Consider the following 19953-nt stretch of genomic DNA (forward strand, 5'->3'; position numbering starts at 1 on the left):
ACTACTGTATCTGGATGTGTGATCGATCCCGTGCGGGGAGACGCGCTGGATGAATAGCTGTCAATCACAATGGCTACAACTGGCTTTAACCATATGATTTAGGGTTGTCGCGGTAACTGCACTCCCGTATTGTACGGTTCTACTGAGAAGCAAACAGCAGAGAATAACTAGCAACCCTAATAACCCTGATTCACCTTTTTAGCTTTATATTTTAAGCTTTAAAGGTTTTATCTTTGCTTATTAATATTTGCAGCGTCCGCACCGCGTACTTTACCTGAACTCGACTTTCACCCACATGCTTTTTACCAACAAAATTAATGTGAAACATGAGGATGACAATCCCGACTTCACTGTTTTAGTCTGCCTTAATAACGTGCTTTAGGCTCTGTCTGAACTTATACGTTTTTTGTTCTGTAGCCTACTTTGTTCACTCACATATTTCTATATCAACAATAAACTGTTGTTACCTTTGTTTCCTGATAAGTTTAATATGATTTAAATAAAAGAGCTAACAATTTCCTAAATTTCCTGTTCATGTCTCTCTCTAGTCTAGTGTGTAAGAAGTGAAGAAGTAATGTAATTTACAAACACATTTAGGTATAAGAAACTTACTTTGCATAAAACCAACACTGAGCAAATGTATTTGGTCAATGTTATTATGGTTCGTACGTGTTTAACCTAAAACGTGTTAAATGAGATAGAAACTGCTGACTGACCAGCGCAACATTCACATAATGACCCTTGATATGTCGCCATGGAAACTCAAACATTAAAACGATCCATTAAATTCTGCTACTAAATATTAAATCTCTACATTAATAATAATGTAGAGATTGGAACATATTAAACATATGCCTGAATAACTTAAAAATACAAGCAGTGTTAAAATGCTTTTGTATATCGATTTATTTCAAGATACTTTCAAGCTTATATTGCTCCACAAATATCAATAGAATAGACAGGATTTAAATTGAATTTCTTTATCTAACTTTTGCGAGTTTGTCCATGGTTTATATTGTTGTAGTTTTATATTGATTAAACAAATGATTGGTTTGCTTATTTTAAATAAATCTAAGGATCTTTAGATGTATTTATGTATTAAGGCAGGTAAAATATTTTCCATTTATTCCTTTTTGGTAAACCTTCTCCTTTATATTAGTGAGTCATTTTAGTAATTTATTGTTGTTCTGTTATAATAAAATAAAAATAAACAAACACTAAGCAGTCTTAGTTATGGAAAATTATGTCTTTATTTGTGTTAGAACGCATACCATCCATCGAATTTGTTTTATTAATAAACAAGCTGTTTTAGCGAGTTTGTCGTTGTACTATTTTATTGGTTTTAAGTTTTTCGTTCATAATAATAATAAAGAAACATTTTAAAAAACTATTTTAATTCAAGAAATGGAAATATTTAATAATCTGACTTTAAAAGCAAAAGTGATCTACAGATGAACGTCTTTGCCAAATGGCTATTTCCTATAAAATATGCGGTTTGTTTAGTTCAGAAGGTGAAAAAATCCTTACCTGTATTTCCCTAATAATAGAAATACAACACATCTATGTAAGAACGTAAGTCTCCGTGTTATTTTTACATTATGACTTAAAAGAACAATTTGGAAAATTAGATTAGAAGCGCGTGAATCCGCAATTACACTTGCTTTGAAGGCAGCTTATTTTTCCAGAGAAAGATATGGTAAAATTTCTTCAGAAGAATTGCTGAAACCTATTAATTTACTGATGTTTTTATTAGTACTTCAGCTGTTTAATCGGCCTTTGAGATGGGACGCGGCAGTCAAGTTCATGCTGAAAGCAGGGTGAATTCCAAATGGCGTTTTAGCGCCCTTGAAGGGCACTTCAGGAAGGGGATGTCACACAGTCGATCCAAATAAAGAGAAACTGATGTGCGTTTTTCATTGCTCTATTCGCCAAGTCTATTTGAATTGACCACACCATGAGACAATTGTGCAACTTTCTCTAGAGTTTATACATCAAGTGTTCTGATCTTCGAAGGGAATATGGCATAGGGATAATATGCTATTGGAATACGCCCTTTATCTTTTCGTGAGCGGCAGTCGCGTAGGCTTTAACCAATCATTGAACAGATTTTTAACAACAAATCATGAAACATTTTACTGACCCTAAAGTGTTAAAAAGATTGCGGGAAAATTTTTTGGAATTTCTTTTAATTCAAACATTAAAAATCTCATACATATAATATAATTAAGAAACTAAGAACACAGGGCTTTAAATGTGATGGCGCTTTAGGCAAATCATTAAACAAAATACACAGAAGAATTTTCGTTGTGTTTTATTTATCCATCTTGATGTGTGGCGCAAGAACGGATAACATTCCGATCACAAACGCAGCCGGGGACGGATCTCACTCAATCCAGCCATGGAATCTGCATTTACAGGTCAACGTCACAAAAAACACCGCTAACTATCATTAATCTTCTCCCTGACAGCTGTCAAAAATAAAGGAGGTTAGGTAATGGAGCGCATTTTAACACTCCTGCTCGTATTTTTAAGTTATTCTGTAACGACACAAATAAGTGGAGGAAGCAAGCGCAGGCGATCAACACAGATTTATTGTAAATGATGGTAAGAACAGAGAAACAACAGAACATGTGACAGAGTCCAGGATGTTGGCGATGGTGATCGAAGGTCTACGGTGGCTGAAGAGTGATGAAACGTGAAGTCGGTGATGAGTGTGATAATGGCCAATGGACGAAACCAGGAACGGACCCAACACTCACACGGAGACGACAAACACGAACACTGATCCAATGCACACGAAGACGAGAGACGATAATCCAAGTGGTACTGCTGGAACATGAAATGAGGATCTGACAACAGGAAGAGAACTGAGTGAGTATATGTAGCAGATGGGTAATGAGGACCAGCTGGAGCGAGGCAATCATACACAGGTGACAACACTTAATCAAACGAGCACATGGCAGAGGTGAGTGAACAAACAAACACACACACACACACACATGACACGGAGGAAACAGAGGATTTCCTACCGAGACAGTACCCCCTCCCCTAGGAACGCCCCTTGGCGTTCCCAGCCTGCTTTACCTGAAGATTGTAATCATCAATAAGGCGGTGATCCAGTATGTCCCGAGCAGGAACCCACCTTCTCTCCTCCGGACCGTAACCTTCCCAATCCACCAAGTACTGAAAACCGCGTCCCCTCCGTCTAGAGTCCAGAATACGATTAACCAAATATGTGGTCTCCGGTAAAATGGGCTCAGGAGTAGCAGTACGATCGGAACGCTCAAAAAGACGGGATAAAGCATCGGGTTTGATGTTTTTGGAACCCGGCCGGTAAGAAAGTGTAAAATCGAAACGACCGAACAACAATGCCCACCGAGCCTGCCTGGATTTAAGTCTTTTGGCAGTTCTAATGTATTCGAGATTCTTATGGTCCGTCCATACAATGAAAGGTACACCCGACCCTTCAGGCCAGTGACGCCACTCTTCCAGTGCCAATTTGACGGCCAACAACTCCCGATTGCCAATGTCATAGTTAACTTCCGCAGGAGATAAACGATGAGAATAATACGCGCAAGGATGAACCTTTCCGTCTGAGGATGTGCGCTGGGATAACACTGCTCCTACCCCCACCTCTGACGCGTCGACCTCCACTATGAATTGACGTGAGCGATCAGGGGTGACAAGAATAGGAGCTGAAACAAAGCAGCTTTTCAGTTTGGCAAACGCAGCCTCAGCTGCGTCTGACCACCTGAACGTCAAACTAGGGGAGGTCAAAGCGGTCAGAGGTGCGGCTAGTTGGCTGAAATTGCGAATGAAACGCCGATAAAAATTGGCGAACCCCAGAAATCTCTGCAGGGCCTTGCGAGACTCTGGAGATGGCCAATCTACCACAGCCTTAACCTTCTCAGGATCCATGCGAACACCCTCAGTCGAAATGATGTGTCCTAAAAAAGAAACAGACTGTGCATGAAAAACGCATTTCTCCGCCTTGACAAACAATCCATTCTCTAGCAACCGCAGAAGCACTCGTTGTACGTGTTGCACGTGTTCCTTGAGAGACGAAGAAAAAATCAATATGTCATCCAGGTAAACATATATGAACTGATCGACCATGTCTCGCAACACGTCATTAACGAGTGCTTGGAAGACTGCTGGCGAGTTAGATAGCCCGAAAGGCATCACGCAGTACTCAAAATGGCCACGAGGGGTGTTAAAAGCAGTCTTCCATTCGTCCCCCTCCCTAATGCGGACCAAATGATAAGCGTTACGTAAGTCCAATTTAGTGAAGAGAGACGCTCCCTGCAACCTCTCAAAAGCTGAAGACATAAGCGGCAAAGGATAAGTATTCTTTACCGTTATGTTGTTCAACCCTCGGTAGTCAATACAAGGTCGCAAGGATCCGTCCTTCTTACCCACAAAAAAGAACCCCGCCCCCGCTGGAGAAGAGGAAGGGCGAATGAACCCCGTTGCTAGAGAACTGGATATATATTTCTCCGTGGCCGCCGTCTCTGGAATAGACAAGGAATATAACTTGCCCTTAGGCGGAGAGGTACCTGGCAATAACTCTATCGCACAGTCATAGGGACGATGAGGAGGAAGAGAATCAGCCCGCGACTTACTGAACACCTCCTTCAGGTCGTGGTACTCCGCGGGCACGTTAGTCAAATCCACTGCTTCCCCCTGAAACACAGACTCAGAAACATTAACACCAGCAGACAAAAGACAAGACAAATGACACTCCTCGCTCCAGCTAACCACAGATCCGAGACGCCAATCAATCCTGGGGTTGTGTCTATGGAGCCAAGTGTGACCGAGAACAATGGGAGTCTGAGGTGAGTCTGTGATGAGGAATGAAATCTTCTCCGTGTGATTACCAGATGTGATGAGTGAAACAGGAATGGTGGTCTGAGTGATGACTGGAAGCTTGTGTCCATCAAGTGCAAAAGGTGCAATGGGGTGTTTGAGGGAGGTGAGAGGAATCTTGATCTTACGTGCGAAGTTGAAATCCATGAAACTACCCTCGGCCCCCGAATCCACCAAAGCGTGCTGATCCAGTGTGTGGGTGGACCACCGTAGTCTCACCGGAAGGAGTGTCGATGTAGATGAGGTCTTCCTGGCAGAGATCCCACCCGATAGTAGCCTCAGATTTACTATCGGGCTTGATCTTTTACTGGGCAGCGCTGGATGCGATGTTCTGGGCTGCCACAGTATAAGCACAGTCCAAGGGATCTCCGCCTGATCCTCTCCTCCCGGGAGAGCCGAGCTCGCCCCACCTGCATGGGTTCCAGATCTTCAGGTGGGCTGACCGCAACCTCTGGCCGCCGAAGCTGAACCTCTGGACTGGTTGTGCGAGTGTTCCTCCCCCTCCGTCTGGCTGCTTGGTCTAGCCGGTTGTCAATCCGGATTGTGAGGTCGATGAGACCATTGAGTGAAGGGGGAAGTTCCACGGCTCGAATCTCCTGTTGGATGCGGTCAGCCAACCCATGCAGGAAATGATCCCACTGCGCCTCTTCGTTCCACTTACACTCCACCGCCAGGGTGCGGAACTCGATGGAATAATCAGATACGGACCTATCCTCCTGCCGTAGGTCCGCTAGCAGCCTGGCCGCCTCCCTCCCGGCGACGGAGCGGTCGAAGACCCGTCTCATCTCCTCCGAAAGGGCGTAGAACGAAGCACAGCAATGATCTTGATTCTCCCACACCGCCGTCCCCCAGAGGGCAGCCTTCCCCGTGAGTAGGGAGAGAACGAACGCCACCTTCATCTCCTCGGTGGTGAACGTACGGGGCTGCAAGGCGAAGTGCAGAGAACAATGAGAAAGAAAAGATCGACAAAATTTAGGCTCACCCGCATATTTCTCAGGAATGGGGAGGCGTGGCTCGGACTGGGGAGAACCCCCAGTGGCGATCGGCGGTGTGGGAGGCGTGGGGGGCGCAGTGGGCGGCGGTGGATGATGTTGTTGAGCCTGGAGAGCGAGCTCGGAAACCTTCGTCACCATCGCTTGGAAAGCTCGACCCATCTCATCTATCGCTTTCTCTTGACGATCCATACGACCCACAGTGCGTTGTAAAAATTCCTCCAGATGAGATGGGGAGTGATCGCCTGCTGCTTCCATGATGGTCAGATCCTACTGTAACGACACAAATAAGTGGAGGAAGCAAGCGCAGGCGATCAACACAGATTTATTGTAAATGATGGTAAGAACAGAGAAACAACAGAACATGTGACAGAGTCCAGGATGTTGGCGATGGTGATCGAAGGTCTACGGTGGCTGAAGAGTGATGAAACGTGAAGTCGGTGATGAGTGTGATAATGGCCAATGGACGAAACCAGGAACGGACCCAACACTCACACGGAGACGACAAACACGAACACTGATCCAATGCACACGAAGACGAGAGACGATAATCCAAGTTGTACTGCTGGAACATGAAATGAGGATCTGACAACAGGAAGAGAACTGAGTGAGTATATGTAGCAGATGGGTAATGAGGACCAGCTGGAGCGAGGCAATCATACACAGGTGACAACACTTAATCAAACGAGCACATGGCAGAGGTGAGTGAACAAACAAACACACACACACACACATGACACGGAGGAAACAGAGGATTTCCTACCGTGACATATTCAGGCATATGTTTAATACGTTCCAACTATTCATGTAGAGATTTAATATTTAGTAGCAGAATTTAATGGATCGTTTTAATGTTTGAGTTTCCATGGCGACATATCAAGGGTCATTACGTGAATGTTGCGCTGGTCAGTCAGCTGTTTCTATCTCATTTAACACATTTTAGGTTAAACACGTACAATAACATTGACCAAAAACATTTGCTCAGTGTTGGTTTTATGCAAAGTAAGTTTCTTATACCTAAATGTGTTTGTAAATTACATTACTTCACTTCTTACACACTAGACTAGAGGGAGACATGAACAGGAAATTTAGGAAATTGTTAGCTCTTTTATTTAAATCATATTAAACTTATCAGGAAACAAAGGTAACAACAGTTTATTGTTGATATAGAAATATGTGAGTGAACAAAGTAGGCTACAGAACAAAAACGTATAAGTTCAGACAGAGCCTAAAGCACGTTATTAAGGCAGACTAAAACAGTGAAGTCGGGATTGTCATCCTCATGTTTCACATAAATTTTGTTGGTAAAAGGGTGAAAGTCGAGTTCAGGTAAAGTATGCGGTGCGGACGCTGCAAATATTAATAAACAAAGACAAAACCTTTAAAGCTTAAAATATAAAGCTAAAAAGGTGAATCACGGTTATTAGGGTTGCTAGTTATTCTCTGCTGTTTGCTTCTCAGTAGAACTGTACAATACGGGAGTGCAGTTACCGCGACAACCCTAAATCATATGGTTAAAGCCAGTTGTAGCCATTGTGATTGACAGCTATTCATCCAGCGCGTCTCCCCGCACGGGATCGATCACACATCCAGATACAGTAGTCACTTTGATGTTGATAAATGTAAATGGACTGTGTCCTGATATACTGATGATACGATCTGCCAGATGTGAAAAATGTGTTCGTATGTTAATGCAAATAAACCCTTTGCCTGAACTTCACCCACTTCCCGTTTCGGTGTCACGTGACCAATGGAGCGTAAATGATTTGCTGGATGTTGAATGATTTGATACAGGGATCCATTGCTTCTCCTTGCTTCCCCGGATGTTGACTCTGAATATTTTTACACTGAATTTTTTGAGACGTTGAATTATTTTGCACTGAATTTTTTGAGACATTGAATTTTTTACACAAAATCTTTTGAAACATTGAATGTTTTTACACTGAATCTTTTAAAACACATTGAATTTTTTTTCACTGAATTTTTTTAGACATTGAATTTTTTTTACACTGAATTTTTTTAAAACATTGAAAAAAATGTCATAGGCACAAAAACTGTGCTAGAAATTCGATGGCTTTTAAAATTCAAAGTCTGATTTAGATGTAAAATAAAATTCAGTGTTAAAATTCTGATGTAAAAAAATTCAGTGCTAAGAATTAGAATTCAAAACCCAACGGCACAGATTTACTTCCATACATTTGCAAGTCATGAGCATATTACAACAACTTACAATTAACTAAGAATAATAGTAAACTTTATAATTGTTAATATTCTGAAATAAGACCGTCTTGATGACGTATGCAGCCTAGATATGCAACCTCCGGAGGCTGCAGCCTCACACCATTGCGATACCTCCATATGAAGACGTTGTTCTGCAGGTTCGTCGTCTTCATTTTCATCTCGCTCCATTTCCGACTCTGGCGCGAACATATAAGGCTGGATGGACAAGTCTTCCGTTGTTGACATTTTGTGAATAACGAGTAAATAAAAAGTTTCTGTGCAGCTAGATAATCGTATCTCTGCTATAAAACTACAAAAATGGCAGAACGGGGTGGAGTTTAACCGAGTGTCACCTCTGCAACCTGGAGAGGGGGCAGGGTATGACGTGCATTTAAAAAGACAGTACCAAAACGAGTTGCTCTCAGATGCACATCCGAAAAGGGGTAGAAAGGGGGCCTGTGGGGCTATAATAATGAGGAATTCAGACCCAAGCATTGCAGTTTCGCTTTACATAGACCACAAATAGATGATTTATATGTAAAAAGGACAGATTTAAAAGCATGATATGTCTGCTTTAAACACTAAGCCTAGCTTTCTTAAGGGGGCTGCCTACCTGGTGAGAAGCACAGTGCCACGTAATGTTTAGAAAAACAAACATTGCACACAAGCCCGGATTAACACAGTGAAGTGCCCCAGGGTGACCAAATGTCAGGTGCCCCCCCAATCCCCAAAAATTATACATTATATTATGTTTTATACATTGTATTATATATAAATGTATATGATGTATATGAAGCATTATATTGAACTCTAGTCATTTAGGGCTCCAGACTAACTTTTTTATTGACTGAAAATTTTAGGAGTGCTAGCAGAAAATTTAGGGCACACCTTAAATCAGCCTGCAATGCAATTATAAATATTTTTTCCAAAATAACTGCATTACTGAAAAATACTAAATAGACTTACTTAAATATATGCAGTTGCTGCACATGTTATTATGCACAATTGATTAAACTTTTAGAATAGGCAGTTATGAACCAAAGAATCATACAACCCCCTTAACTAATTCTGGGCACAAGATTTTTACACGTTTCTCATCTTTTGTCCAGTTTTCCCTAACTGGGCACTGATGTCTGAAACCTTTATTCTCATCTATAATGTTGTTGGTGTTAATGTAGGCTAAAAGTTCTCCCGCTCTCTTTATCTCTTATCTCTGCAATGTTTAATTTTAAATCAGCGCGTCTCCTCACGGTTCTGAGTGAGATGTGTTGACTTTACCCTGGCTGCGTAGACCCATCGGTACAATCAACTGAGCGCATGGTGACATAAAACGATATACGTTAGTACTTGTAAAAAAAAAACATTGCGGCCACAGACTGGAGCCCTTGGTGCCCCCCATTGCTTGGTGCCCCAGGGCACTCGCCCAATCCCGTCTATGGATGATCTGGCCATGATTGCACACCTGACGTAGACATTCAGCATGCATGAGCTCATGTTCAAACTCTACTCCTAAAACAAGACTGGGCAGTTTTAATTATTTTTATTGAACAATAAGTAACTTATCAATGTTAATCAATGAATATGGTGTTGGTAAATACTTTGTAGTATAAATATAATATAGCATAGCAAAGACGGTATCAGCAGTAACAACATAAACAAAAAAGCTTTTATGGAACAAACGTATTTTCTGGTAAACTCTGCAAAGAATTACAACCCCAAATCAGAAAAAGTTGGGACACTGTAGAAATTTTGAGTAAAAAAAGAATGGAATAATTTACTAATCTCATAAACTTATATTTTATTCACAATAGAATATAAATAATATATCAGATGTTGAAAGTGAGACATTTTGAAATGTCATGCCAAATATTGGCTCATTATGGATTTCATGAGAGCTACACATTCTAAAAAAAGTTGGGACAGGTAGCAATAAGAAGCCAGAAAATTTAAATGTACATATAAGGAACAGCTTATGGACTAATTTGCAACTTATTAGGTTAACTGGCAACATGATTGGGTATAAAAAAGCCTGTCAGAGTGGCAGTTTCTCTCAGAGGTCAAGATGGGCAGAGAATCACCAATTCCCCCAATGCGGCAGCGAAAAATAGTTTTCTGAGTTTCTCAGAGAAAAATTGCAAAGAGTTTGAAGTTATCATCATCTACAGAGCATAATATCATCCAAAGATTCAGAGAATCTGGAACAATCTCTGTGCGTAAGGGTCAAGGCTGGAAAACCATACTTGATGCCCGTGATCTTCGGACCCTTAGACGGCACTGCATCACATACAGGAATGCAAATCATAACATGGCCTCTGGAATACTTCCAGAAAATATTGTCGGTGACTTCCTGAGTCACAGCTGGGCGGCGCGGACAGGCGCCACCTGGCAGCGCCGGTGTGCGTAGAAAACAATGTGTTCGATTTTTTTAGAACGGTGCGGCGCTGAGCGGCGCGGCCGGTGTGCGATCCCCTTAAGGCACAAAGGTACTATTGCATAAGTGCAGGCCTTGTTGAAAGAAGAAGAAATTTTTAGCATAGATTTGAAGCATGCTTTGGGTGCTTCCCAATGCTTATTTGTGCATTCTCATTTCATTTTCTCACTTACTTTCCTTGCATCTTAGCTCCACCCCCTTAGGATATAAGGAAAAGATGCAAGGCAAAAACACGAAAGCAGATCGAAGCATGAAGTGGAATGGCATATACTCACTCTCTATATAAAGTTTACTCTCTATTATCAAATACAAGTGATTTAAACACAAAAAAAAAACACAATTAACATACTTCTATATGGAAGTTAATAAGTTAGACACATGCGGTATTTGAGTAAGAGTTCATAACCCACTACAATAAAAGACATTCTTAAAAGTGCTCAAAAATGTATATGATATGTGTCTTAACATCAATATAACATATACTGTCTACAATGAGTCTACATTTGCATTAACTTATAATAAATACTAACATTTAAGCATGTTGGAATATAATTTTAAGAAGACATGCAAGGGGGACGAGAATTTAAGTTAAACCTTAACTACTGTTATACCTTTTGTAGGCGTTTTTCCCGAACTGTACCTAAGCGTGTTTCTTAGGGAATACTTTCGACAATCAATTGTTCACACAATGCAATGTGCCTTTCTGGGTTATGAGATAGCGGTGTTCTTTATTAAAGAAGCATTTTAGAAATAGTTCAAATTAAATGTATTACTGTAGGACTATCTTGTAAAAAATATTTCAAATTGCAAACAACTAAATCCCACCTTTGACATTTTATTTTATATCAAACTGGTGCAAATCCCGCAACTTCTTGTTGAAACGTATTATGCATAAAATGCTCCAATGCATCTGCAGTATGCCTTCACTTGAAAGGATAATTTATATCAAAGAGTATAGATGGAAATCAGTCATGTGACCTTTTACGTCATGCCGCCATCTTGAGGACCTACCGAGTACCACCAAACCACTGACAAGCATTGGCTAGCTTGCTACGATTTACGGATTTCTTATCTTTTACTGTCTATGATTCTTACAGATACAGTAAAGGGCTACGAAAGACAACATGTCGCATCTCGACTGTCATGAAAAGAAAAGCTACTTTAAAAAATATATCTTGGTTAGGGTGTGATGCCTACTCGATCCCTGATGCGTTCTTCCAGCCGCTGTTCGCTGCTACCGAACTACCACTATTTTACAACATAAGAAGGCGCGACACAACATAAAAATTTGCTCGAAGTATCACCTGGATCTCTACACATGAACGCGAGCATTGAGAACATTGTTTGTGTACACGGAGTTTACTAAAAATAAAGGTTTTGTACAACTGACTTTGGCTGTTATGTTGTCCGCTCGTCATCTCTGCCAGACGTAAACAATCTATTTCTGAATGCGAATGAATTAATCTCATATGAGGCTCCTTTTTCAACTAGAAGGTCAATATTGTTTTTCACTTGCGACAAAACAACGAATTATCCGTGCATTTTTATGGAACTATGCTTTAGGAGCTATCAATCTTTACTCTTCTCCCTCCTTACATCGCAATTGGAGATTGATACATCTTGACTGGGAAGAAGGCGGCAAGCAGACGCCAAATCATCCAAAGTCAGTTGTTCAAAACCTTCTTTTTAGTTAACTCTGTGTTCACAAACAATGTTCTCAATGCTCGAGATCACATGTAGAGACACAGGCGATACTTCGGGCAAATTATCGTGTTGTGTTGAGTCTTCTTAGTGTTGTAAAAATTGCGATTTTGATGCTTACTGCATATTGAAGGCATAGCTTCTAGTTCTTTTGCGACCACTTCAGGTCCTCAAAATAGCGGAAGACAAGTGAGTGACATCAGCTGATATTCATGTATAGAAGCACAAGAGGGGAAACTCAATAGAACGTTCCATCGCAACACCAGCGCCCAGCAGCAGCCCTACGAATCCGCCATTTTGGAATGAGAGCGACTCGGGAGTCAACTAGAATTAATGGCAATATCAGCTACTTTGTACATTAAAAGATCAAATTCAAACTGAATGATGATAACACAGAATAACATAATATCAGACCAGTGATCATTAATCCCTTTTTACAGCTTATTTTCAGATATTTAGACAAGTCTTCCACTTTTATAAAGGCTAACTTTACATACATACATACAGACATAAACTCATCCACACATAATATTTTGGCTCCATATAGATACACATATACACAAATATACATTAGAATTGCTCGAAATGGATTAAGTAAAAAAAAAACACAGCCACCGTCCAAAAGTGGCAATTATAGAATAACAGACAGAGCAATGCATCATGTTCTTTAAAGAGTAACTAAACCCTAAACCAACTTTTTTTAGTTAATGATCGGTAAGAATGATGCTTTATTAGTGCTGTTCATTGATTTTAGTAAGCTTTTTGACATTTTGATATAAAGTGTTTCAATACTGCAATATATGGTGTAAAAACGTCTGAGTGCTGCTCTCTTCAGGTTGAACGGTGGCTACTGCAGTTGAATTTTCCTATTGGATGTTGGGTCCAAAAAATGACTCGTGACGTAAGCAGGTTCAAGCTCACCGCCCTTGTTACGATCTCACCACACACTTGTTACAAGCTTAGTTCGTCCCCTCTATCTCCGTTGGGATCTTCCCACTTTTCTTGCATTTTTCAAATATTGCCAGTGGGCGGAGTCAGGCTCTGACCAGGGGTTTAGTTACGCTTTAAGATTATCATGTTTGTATCGGGATCCAGGGGATTAATATGTACAAAATATAGTTCATAACTAGTGGAGTTGGTAACTAATAATAATAGTAAATGTTTGAAGTAGCATAAATTAGAATTACATAATAAAGCAAGAAAAAAACTACCTCAAATTTAATGATTGGATTCCACAACTGATAACAACAACAAATCAACACATACATACAAGACAATACAGCATTTCGTGTAGGTGTAGCAAGTGAACAAAATTTTAATTTAAGAAACTTACTATTGCACTTCTGATTTGGCTGTGAGATTCGCTGAGAATGAATTGGCTGTGAGAATTTTCATTCCAAAATGGCAGCCACGCTACTGAAGCGCCACCTAGTGGCTGTTGCCAAAAACGAATCAGAGTTTCCCCTCTTGTGCTTCAATACTCTTTGTTTATATCAGGGGTTCCCAATAAGTGCGTCGCACAGGGGAATAAGGTGGGTCGTGCAAGTCACCTGGCTTGGCTGTGCATTGCACTTAAAATATATAAAAACAAACTGTTGTTCATTAGTTCACATTTATTGTGCTTGCACTGGATGCGCAAGCAGCGTGTTTACAATGCGGATAAAGCTAATGCCTGGAGCATTTCTGGAGCATGTCTCTCTACCTCAAATATAACATAAAATATATATTCATATAAACATATTGTGGAATGTGGAAAATTTGTTGACCATAGGAGACTATACAAGCAGTAATCAAGTGGAGCAGTTTCTTTTGAATATTTATATAAAGAATCTGGCATGCAGTTGCCTCAAAGTTATAAAACATTTAAAAAAAAACTTTGATGTAAAGTCGAATTAACATCAATCATAATTAGGAAAAAAGACAATTATGATTTTGAAAAAATCAGGTATCCACAATATAATTTTGCAATTAATATGACAAGACATAAACAAAAATACAACAACAAAATGAATGTGTTTTCTCCTTATTTTTCTATTTGAAAACTTAAGTGGAATAGATTATAGGCTAGCTGTCTAGGTGGGTCCCAGATTGATAAAGTTTAACCATCCCTTATTATAATATATTTGCCATAGTGTCATTTCCTCCACAACAGGGTGGATTTACTCTATAAAAGCGCAACATGCTAAACACATTTTACTATGCAGAAATATAAAAAGAAAGAGAAGCCGCCATCAGATGAATTTTGGGGCTGCTCCATTGAAACTGACTCGGCAAAGTCTGCTGAATGTGCTCCCATGTCATGCAATTTTTACATGATTTATTTATTTGCAGCTAAAATAGTAGCCGGTAGACTAAAGATTTAACAGATGAAATGCACATACACAAAATAGTAAAACTATTAACTGTATAGCTGCCGTATTCACCAAATCCTCCACCCAAAATCATTCTATTTAAATAGTCTCTTAAGCCTGTAGCATTTAATAGTTTGCGCAGCTGATGCTCCTTTGGAAAATATAATGAAAAAGCTAACAACCATCAGTGTAATCAGGGGCGTCATGCACCAATTTTTTTAAGGGGGCACAGTGTGCACAGCTCACAGAAATTTGTGCATACACAAACATCAAACAAAATATTATAGAGCTTTCAGTCTTTTCCATGGCACTTACATGTCTAACAATTTGAACACCATTGCTTTTATGCAAAAACCTCCAAAATAAAAGTGTTGACTAAGTTTCATATCAAATACTATCGGAATAATACAACATATTGGTATCATATTTACATGAAACGGCATGTTTTATTTATTTAAGTTTTAATAAATTACTTGTTTAATTGTGTCATTAATGCATTTTGCACAACAACAGCATTATCCTATAAAATAAATTTTTTATTTAAATTTAATTTTAAATTCATAAAGTATATAAACAACGGAAATTACATAAGCTATAGCCACATGATTGATTTTAATGTTCAATAATGATAAAAAATGTTTAGATGACATTATAACGCATTATTGCATCAAATGTTACCTCATGAACATGTGTGATTCTGCGCCCCCGTGAACTCTGGCGAACTTTGGCGTTGTACCAAGAAGATCAATCTAGAAATCTACTAAAATAATGTCGAAACGGTCACATTTTAAACCATACATTTTCTACACAGAGGAGGTTAACTGCACATTACTGTATTGGGGTTTGGAAATGTTGTGAGCGTTTTTTACACGTTTTAATTCCTCAGCAACAGCAAAGAGCTCTTAAGCACGCTCAAACGCTGAATCTTTTAATCTTTTAAATGCTGAAACTTTTAATCTAACATGATTAAAACACTATAAAAACGGCAAACACAGAGTGTAGGCTATTGCTATTTTTTAACATATGCTTAATTATATAGACTATGTACACAAGCTTTTATCAAAGTGATGGCCCCCAGCATAGTCAAGAGGGATAAGATATAGCTAAGAGACCAAACTTCCGAACGTATGACTTACTGAAGGGATACATAACTAAGACCCAGCTAGCAAAAATTGTGCGGGCCGAAAGCGGAACAATTAAGGCTGGAACACTCGGCCGATCCTTGGCATGTATCTAGATCTGATTGCTCTGTGAGCGCTCAGTTTTAATGTGGCCCAAAAACACGGCCGAGCACTCGGTTTTAACGTGACCCGAACACTCGGTTTTAACGCGGCCCGAACACACGACTGAGCACTCGGTTTTAACACGGCCCAATTGCGGAACCCAGAGTGAGAGGACGTAAGCTCCCCTTCAATCCCATTCCTTATTTAGGCTTGTATAAACTTTATTGGTTTTATTGATTGATTAATAATAAAATTGCTAAGCAACCGTAATGCAACATAAACTAAAAATAAAACAGGTCAAGGAAGACGAGTTTCATGTTTAATGCATTTTTTATTCACTTGAACACACATTCTCTCTCTGACACACACACACACACACACACACACACACACACACACACACACACACACACACACACACACACACACACACACACACACACACACACACACACACACACACGTTTTGTGGGGACATTACATAGATGTAATGCATTTTATACTGTATATTCTATTTTCTCCCCTAACACAAACCCACAACCATCACATAAAACTTTATGCTACCTTAGAAACTCTCAGACAGTTAACAAAAACATGCATAGACAAATCCAAATTAAACCCTGCTGCTCGTGAGGACACATTGATGTCCTAAGAAACAAAACCGAACAGTATTTATATTTTACCTTGAATACAGTAGTATGCCTAGTCAAATGTGCCCGTGCACAGCACCTTCTTATTTTGAGTTTTAATAGCGAGTTGCAAAGCAACTTCAAGGGGCATACCGTCACCTAATGCTAAAACGGTTGGAGTTAAAAATCCACATTTGTGTTGAAGAAACAAAGTCACCTACACCTTTGGCCTCCATTAAAACCATCCTTGATTCAACAAAAGCGGAGTCATTTACAGAAGTGGTCCAGATCATACAGCCAGAGCTGGGTTACTTATGATGAACATGAATCGATTCAGAGCTTACAGCCATGCATGAAATTCTCAAGTTCAGTATATTTACAAGTGCGGATAAGTCCCACCGGTGATGATAGCAACCAGCAGCATAATCCAAAAAAGTGAGTGTGAAGGTGTCTTCCAAGGTGAATAATCCAAACACAATATATATTCCTCAAGGAAACCCACATGGAAAGAACCTATATGTGGATATATGTGCATATATGAAACCTATATGCAGCTTATATGCACATATATGCTGCATATATACAGCATATATGCACATATATGAAACATATATGCAGCTAATATGCACATATATGCTGCACATATACAGCATATATGCCCATATATGATAATATATATGCTGCATATATGCAAAATTGAGGTGCATATATGTGCATATACAGGCCATAAATTATGTGAATTATTAAATAAAGTTATGATGTCTACACATTTAAAACATTTACAAGATCTGTCTAGGACATGTATAACAGAATGGTTTAATTTAACAGCTACTGTTCAGTGTTATTTAACAGTAACTGTAGCGCAGATGGTATAGCGAGTTGTCTAATGATCGGAAGGTTAGGTGTTCGAATCCCAGCAGTGGTGTGTGGGATTGCATTTTTTTTTTTGTGATCGGAAGGTTGGAGGTTTGAATCCTGGCTCCTGCAGTCATTGGTTGGACCTTTATTTATGTTTAATTTATTAGCAGCTACAGATTTTAATAATTTTACCAATATATAGGTTAACATATATGTGCATATATGTACATATATGTACATATAATATAGGAAAACGGCCAATTTTATATATGTCACATATATGTAAAACCTATATCAAAACCTATATTGAAACATATATGTTTATATATGTCTTTTCCATGTGGGAAGGTATCTTAACAATGACAGCAAATGTATAATGTTTACCAGCGATCGCCTACCAACCATAAAACACGCTGTCCCGCACGACGGGACCGGCACTATATATGTACATTCCGGAAGTATCACCTAGCAACCTCACACGTGACGTGAGATCGCCGGTCAAATCTTTTGCAATAGCGAGGGACGGGAAAAAACACTAAACGGAAGGGATAAAAAACAGTACAGATGGAGATAATAAAGACATTTAAGAACACACTAATATTAACAGCGTATAAATAGTCCTCTCCATATGTCGCTACGCTACAAGCTTAAGGTACAACTTAAGAATGACGTAGAGCTAAGAAGGTTTTGGGAAACCCAGCCCAGGTTGTGTTACAGATGTCACCATTAACACCCCTGGTACTCAGCACTCTCATTCCTCTGAATTCTAACCCACACTTAATTTCCCATTATTCCCTGCGACTCGCTGATTTCGCTCCACCTGTTTCGTATCAGTGGGTCTATTTAACCTGGGACTCCAAACGGCATCTTTGCGTAGACTTGTTTGCCCTGTGCTACATTTCTGAGCGGTTTTCCCAGGTTTACCCCTGTTTGATTTCCCTGGTGTTTATTTTGGACTGTCTTACCATGTCTGTTCCTCGAACAAACAAAAACAGAGCTTCGTTTACTTCGTCTCGTACAAATCTTATTAACATAAAATTCGGCCTTCTTAACATTAGATCGCTTACCAATAAAGAACCTATTGTCAATTAAATAATTACAGACCAAAACTTAGATGCACTCTGTTTAACAGAAACCTGGCTTAAAGCAGACGACTACATTAGTTTAAATGAATCCACCCCACAAGACTATTATTATAAACACGAACCTCAATTAAAGGGGAGAGGGGGTGGTGTAGCTACAATATACAACACAATTTTTAAAGTAAACCAAAAATCTGAACAAAAATTTAAATCATTTGAACTAATGTTGTTAAATATGGAAATAACTGATCGTAACCACAAACAGCTTTCTTTTGCCTTAGCGACAATCTATAGACCTCCGGGCCACCATGCAGATTTCCTTAAAGAAATAGCAGATTTCCTGTCTGAGCTTGTAGTCACTGTAGATAAAGCTCTTATTGTTGGTTATTTTAATATCCATGTGGATAACCCAAAAGATGCATTAGGACGTGCGTTTATGGATGTTCTAAATTCTCTCAATATTAGACAAAACGTGACAGGGCCAACGCAAACTCGTAAGCACACATTAGACTTAATTCTGTCACTCGGACTCAATATTAATGACGTCGAAATATCACCTCAGAGTGATGCAGTTTCTGACCATTACCTTGTGTCATACACTGTACTTCTAGATAGGATCACTCAATCCACAACATGCTACCGACTAGCCAGAACAATAATTTCCACCACTAAAGATAGCTTTATTAGCACTCTTCCAGACCTGTCCCAAATGAAACATGTAGCAGATAACTGTGACGATCTAGATATTGTAATAGAAAACCTAAACAATGTCTGTTCTAACACATTGGATGCCGTTGCTCCCATTCGAAAAAAGAGATTCAAAGAAAAACCGCCAGCTCCATGGTATGACCATCACACTGCAGCCCTTAAAAAGGCAGCTAGAAAAATGCAAAGAAATTCTAGAAGCTCAAAGTTAGAAGTATGGCGTGCAGCATGGAAAGAGAGTGTTAAACACTACAGACAGGCTATTAAAACCACCAGATCTACATATCTTAGCAAGCTTATAAATGAGAATCATAATAACCCTCGTTTCCTCTTTAGCACAGTTGCGAAACTGACTAGAAACAAAGAACAAACAGAAACCAATAGTAAACTGCAACACAATAGTAACGACTTCATGAACTTCTTTTCTAACAAAATTTCGGCTATAAGGGAAAACATTGTAGCTACCCAGGCAGCCACCACTCTACCCATTATTTCACTTAACATTAGACTACCATACGAACATCTTGATTCATTTAAACCTACTACAATAGATGAGCTTTCTAAACTTGTCACATCATCCAAATCATCGTCCTGTATATTAGACCCTGTTCCCACAAAACTACTTAAAGAGGTATTCCCTGTAGTGTCAACCCCGGTTCTAAATATCTTTAACTCATTGCTAGAAATAGGATACGTTCCAACAGCTTTCAAACTAGCAGTTATTAAACCGCTGATTAAAAAAACACAGCTTGATCAAGGAGAGCTTAATAACTTTAGACCAATCTCAAATCTCCCTTTTCTTTCGAAAATATTAGAAAAGGTAGTGGCAAGCCAGTTACGCACATTCTTGACAAATAATAGTACATATGAAAAGTTCCAATCAGGATTCAGGCCC

Source organism: Paramisgurnus dabryanus, chromosome 10, assembly GCF_030506205.2.
Source record: "Paramisgurnus dabryanus chromosome 10, PD_genome_1.1, whole genome shotgun sequence".
NCBI classification, from domain to species: Eukaryota; Metazoa; Chordata; class Actinopteri; order Cypriniformes; family Cobitidae; genus Paramisgurnus; species Paramisgurnus dabryanus.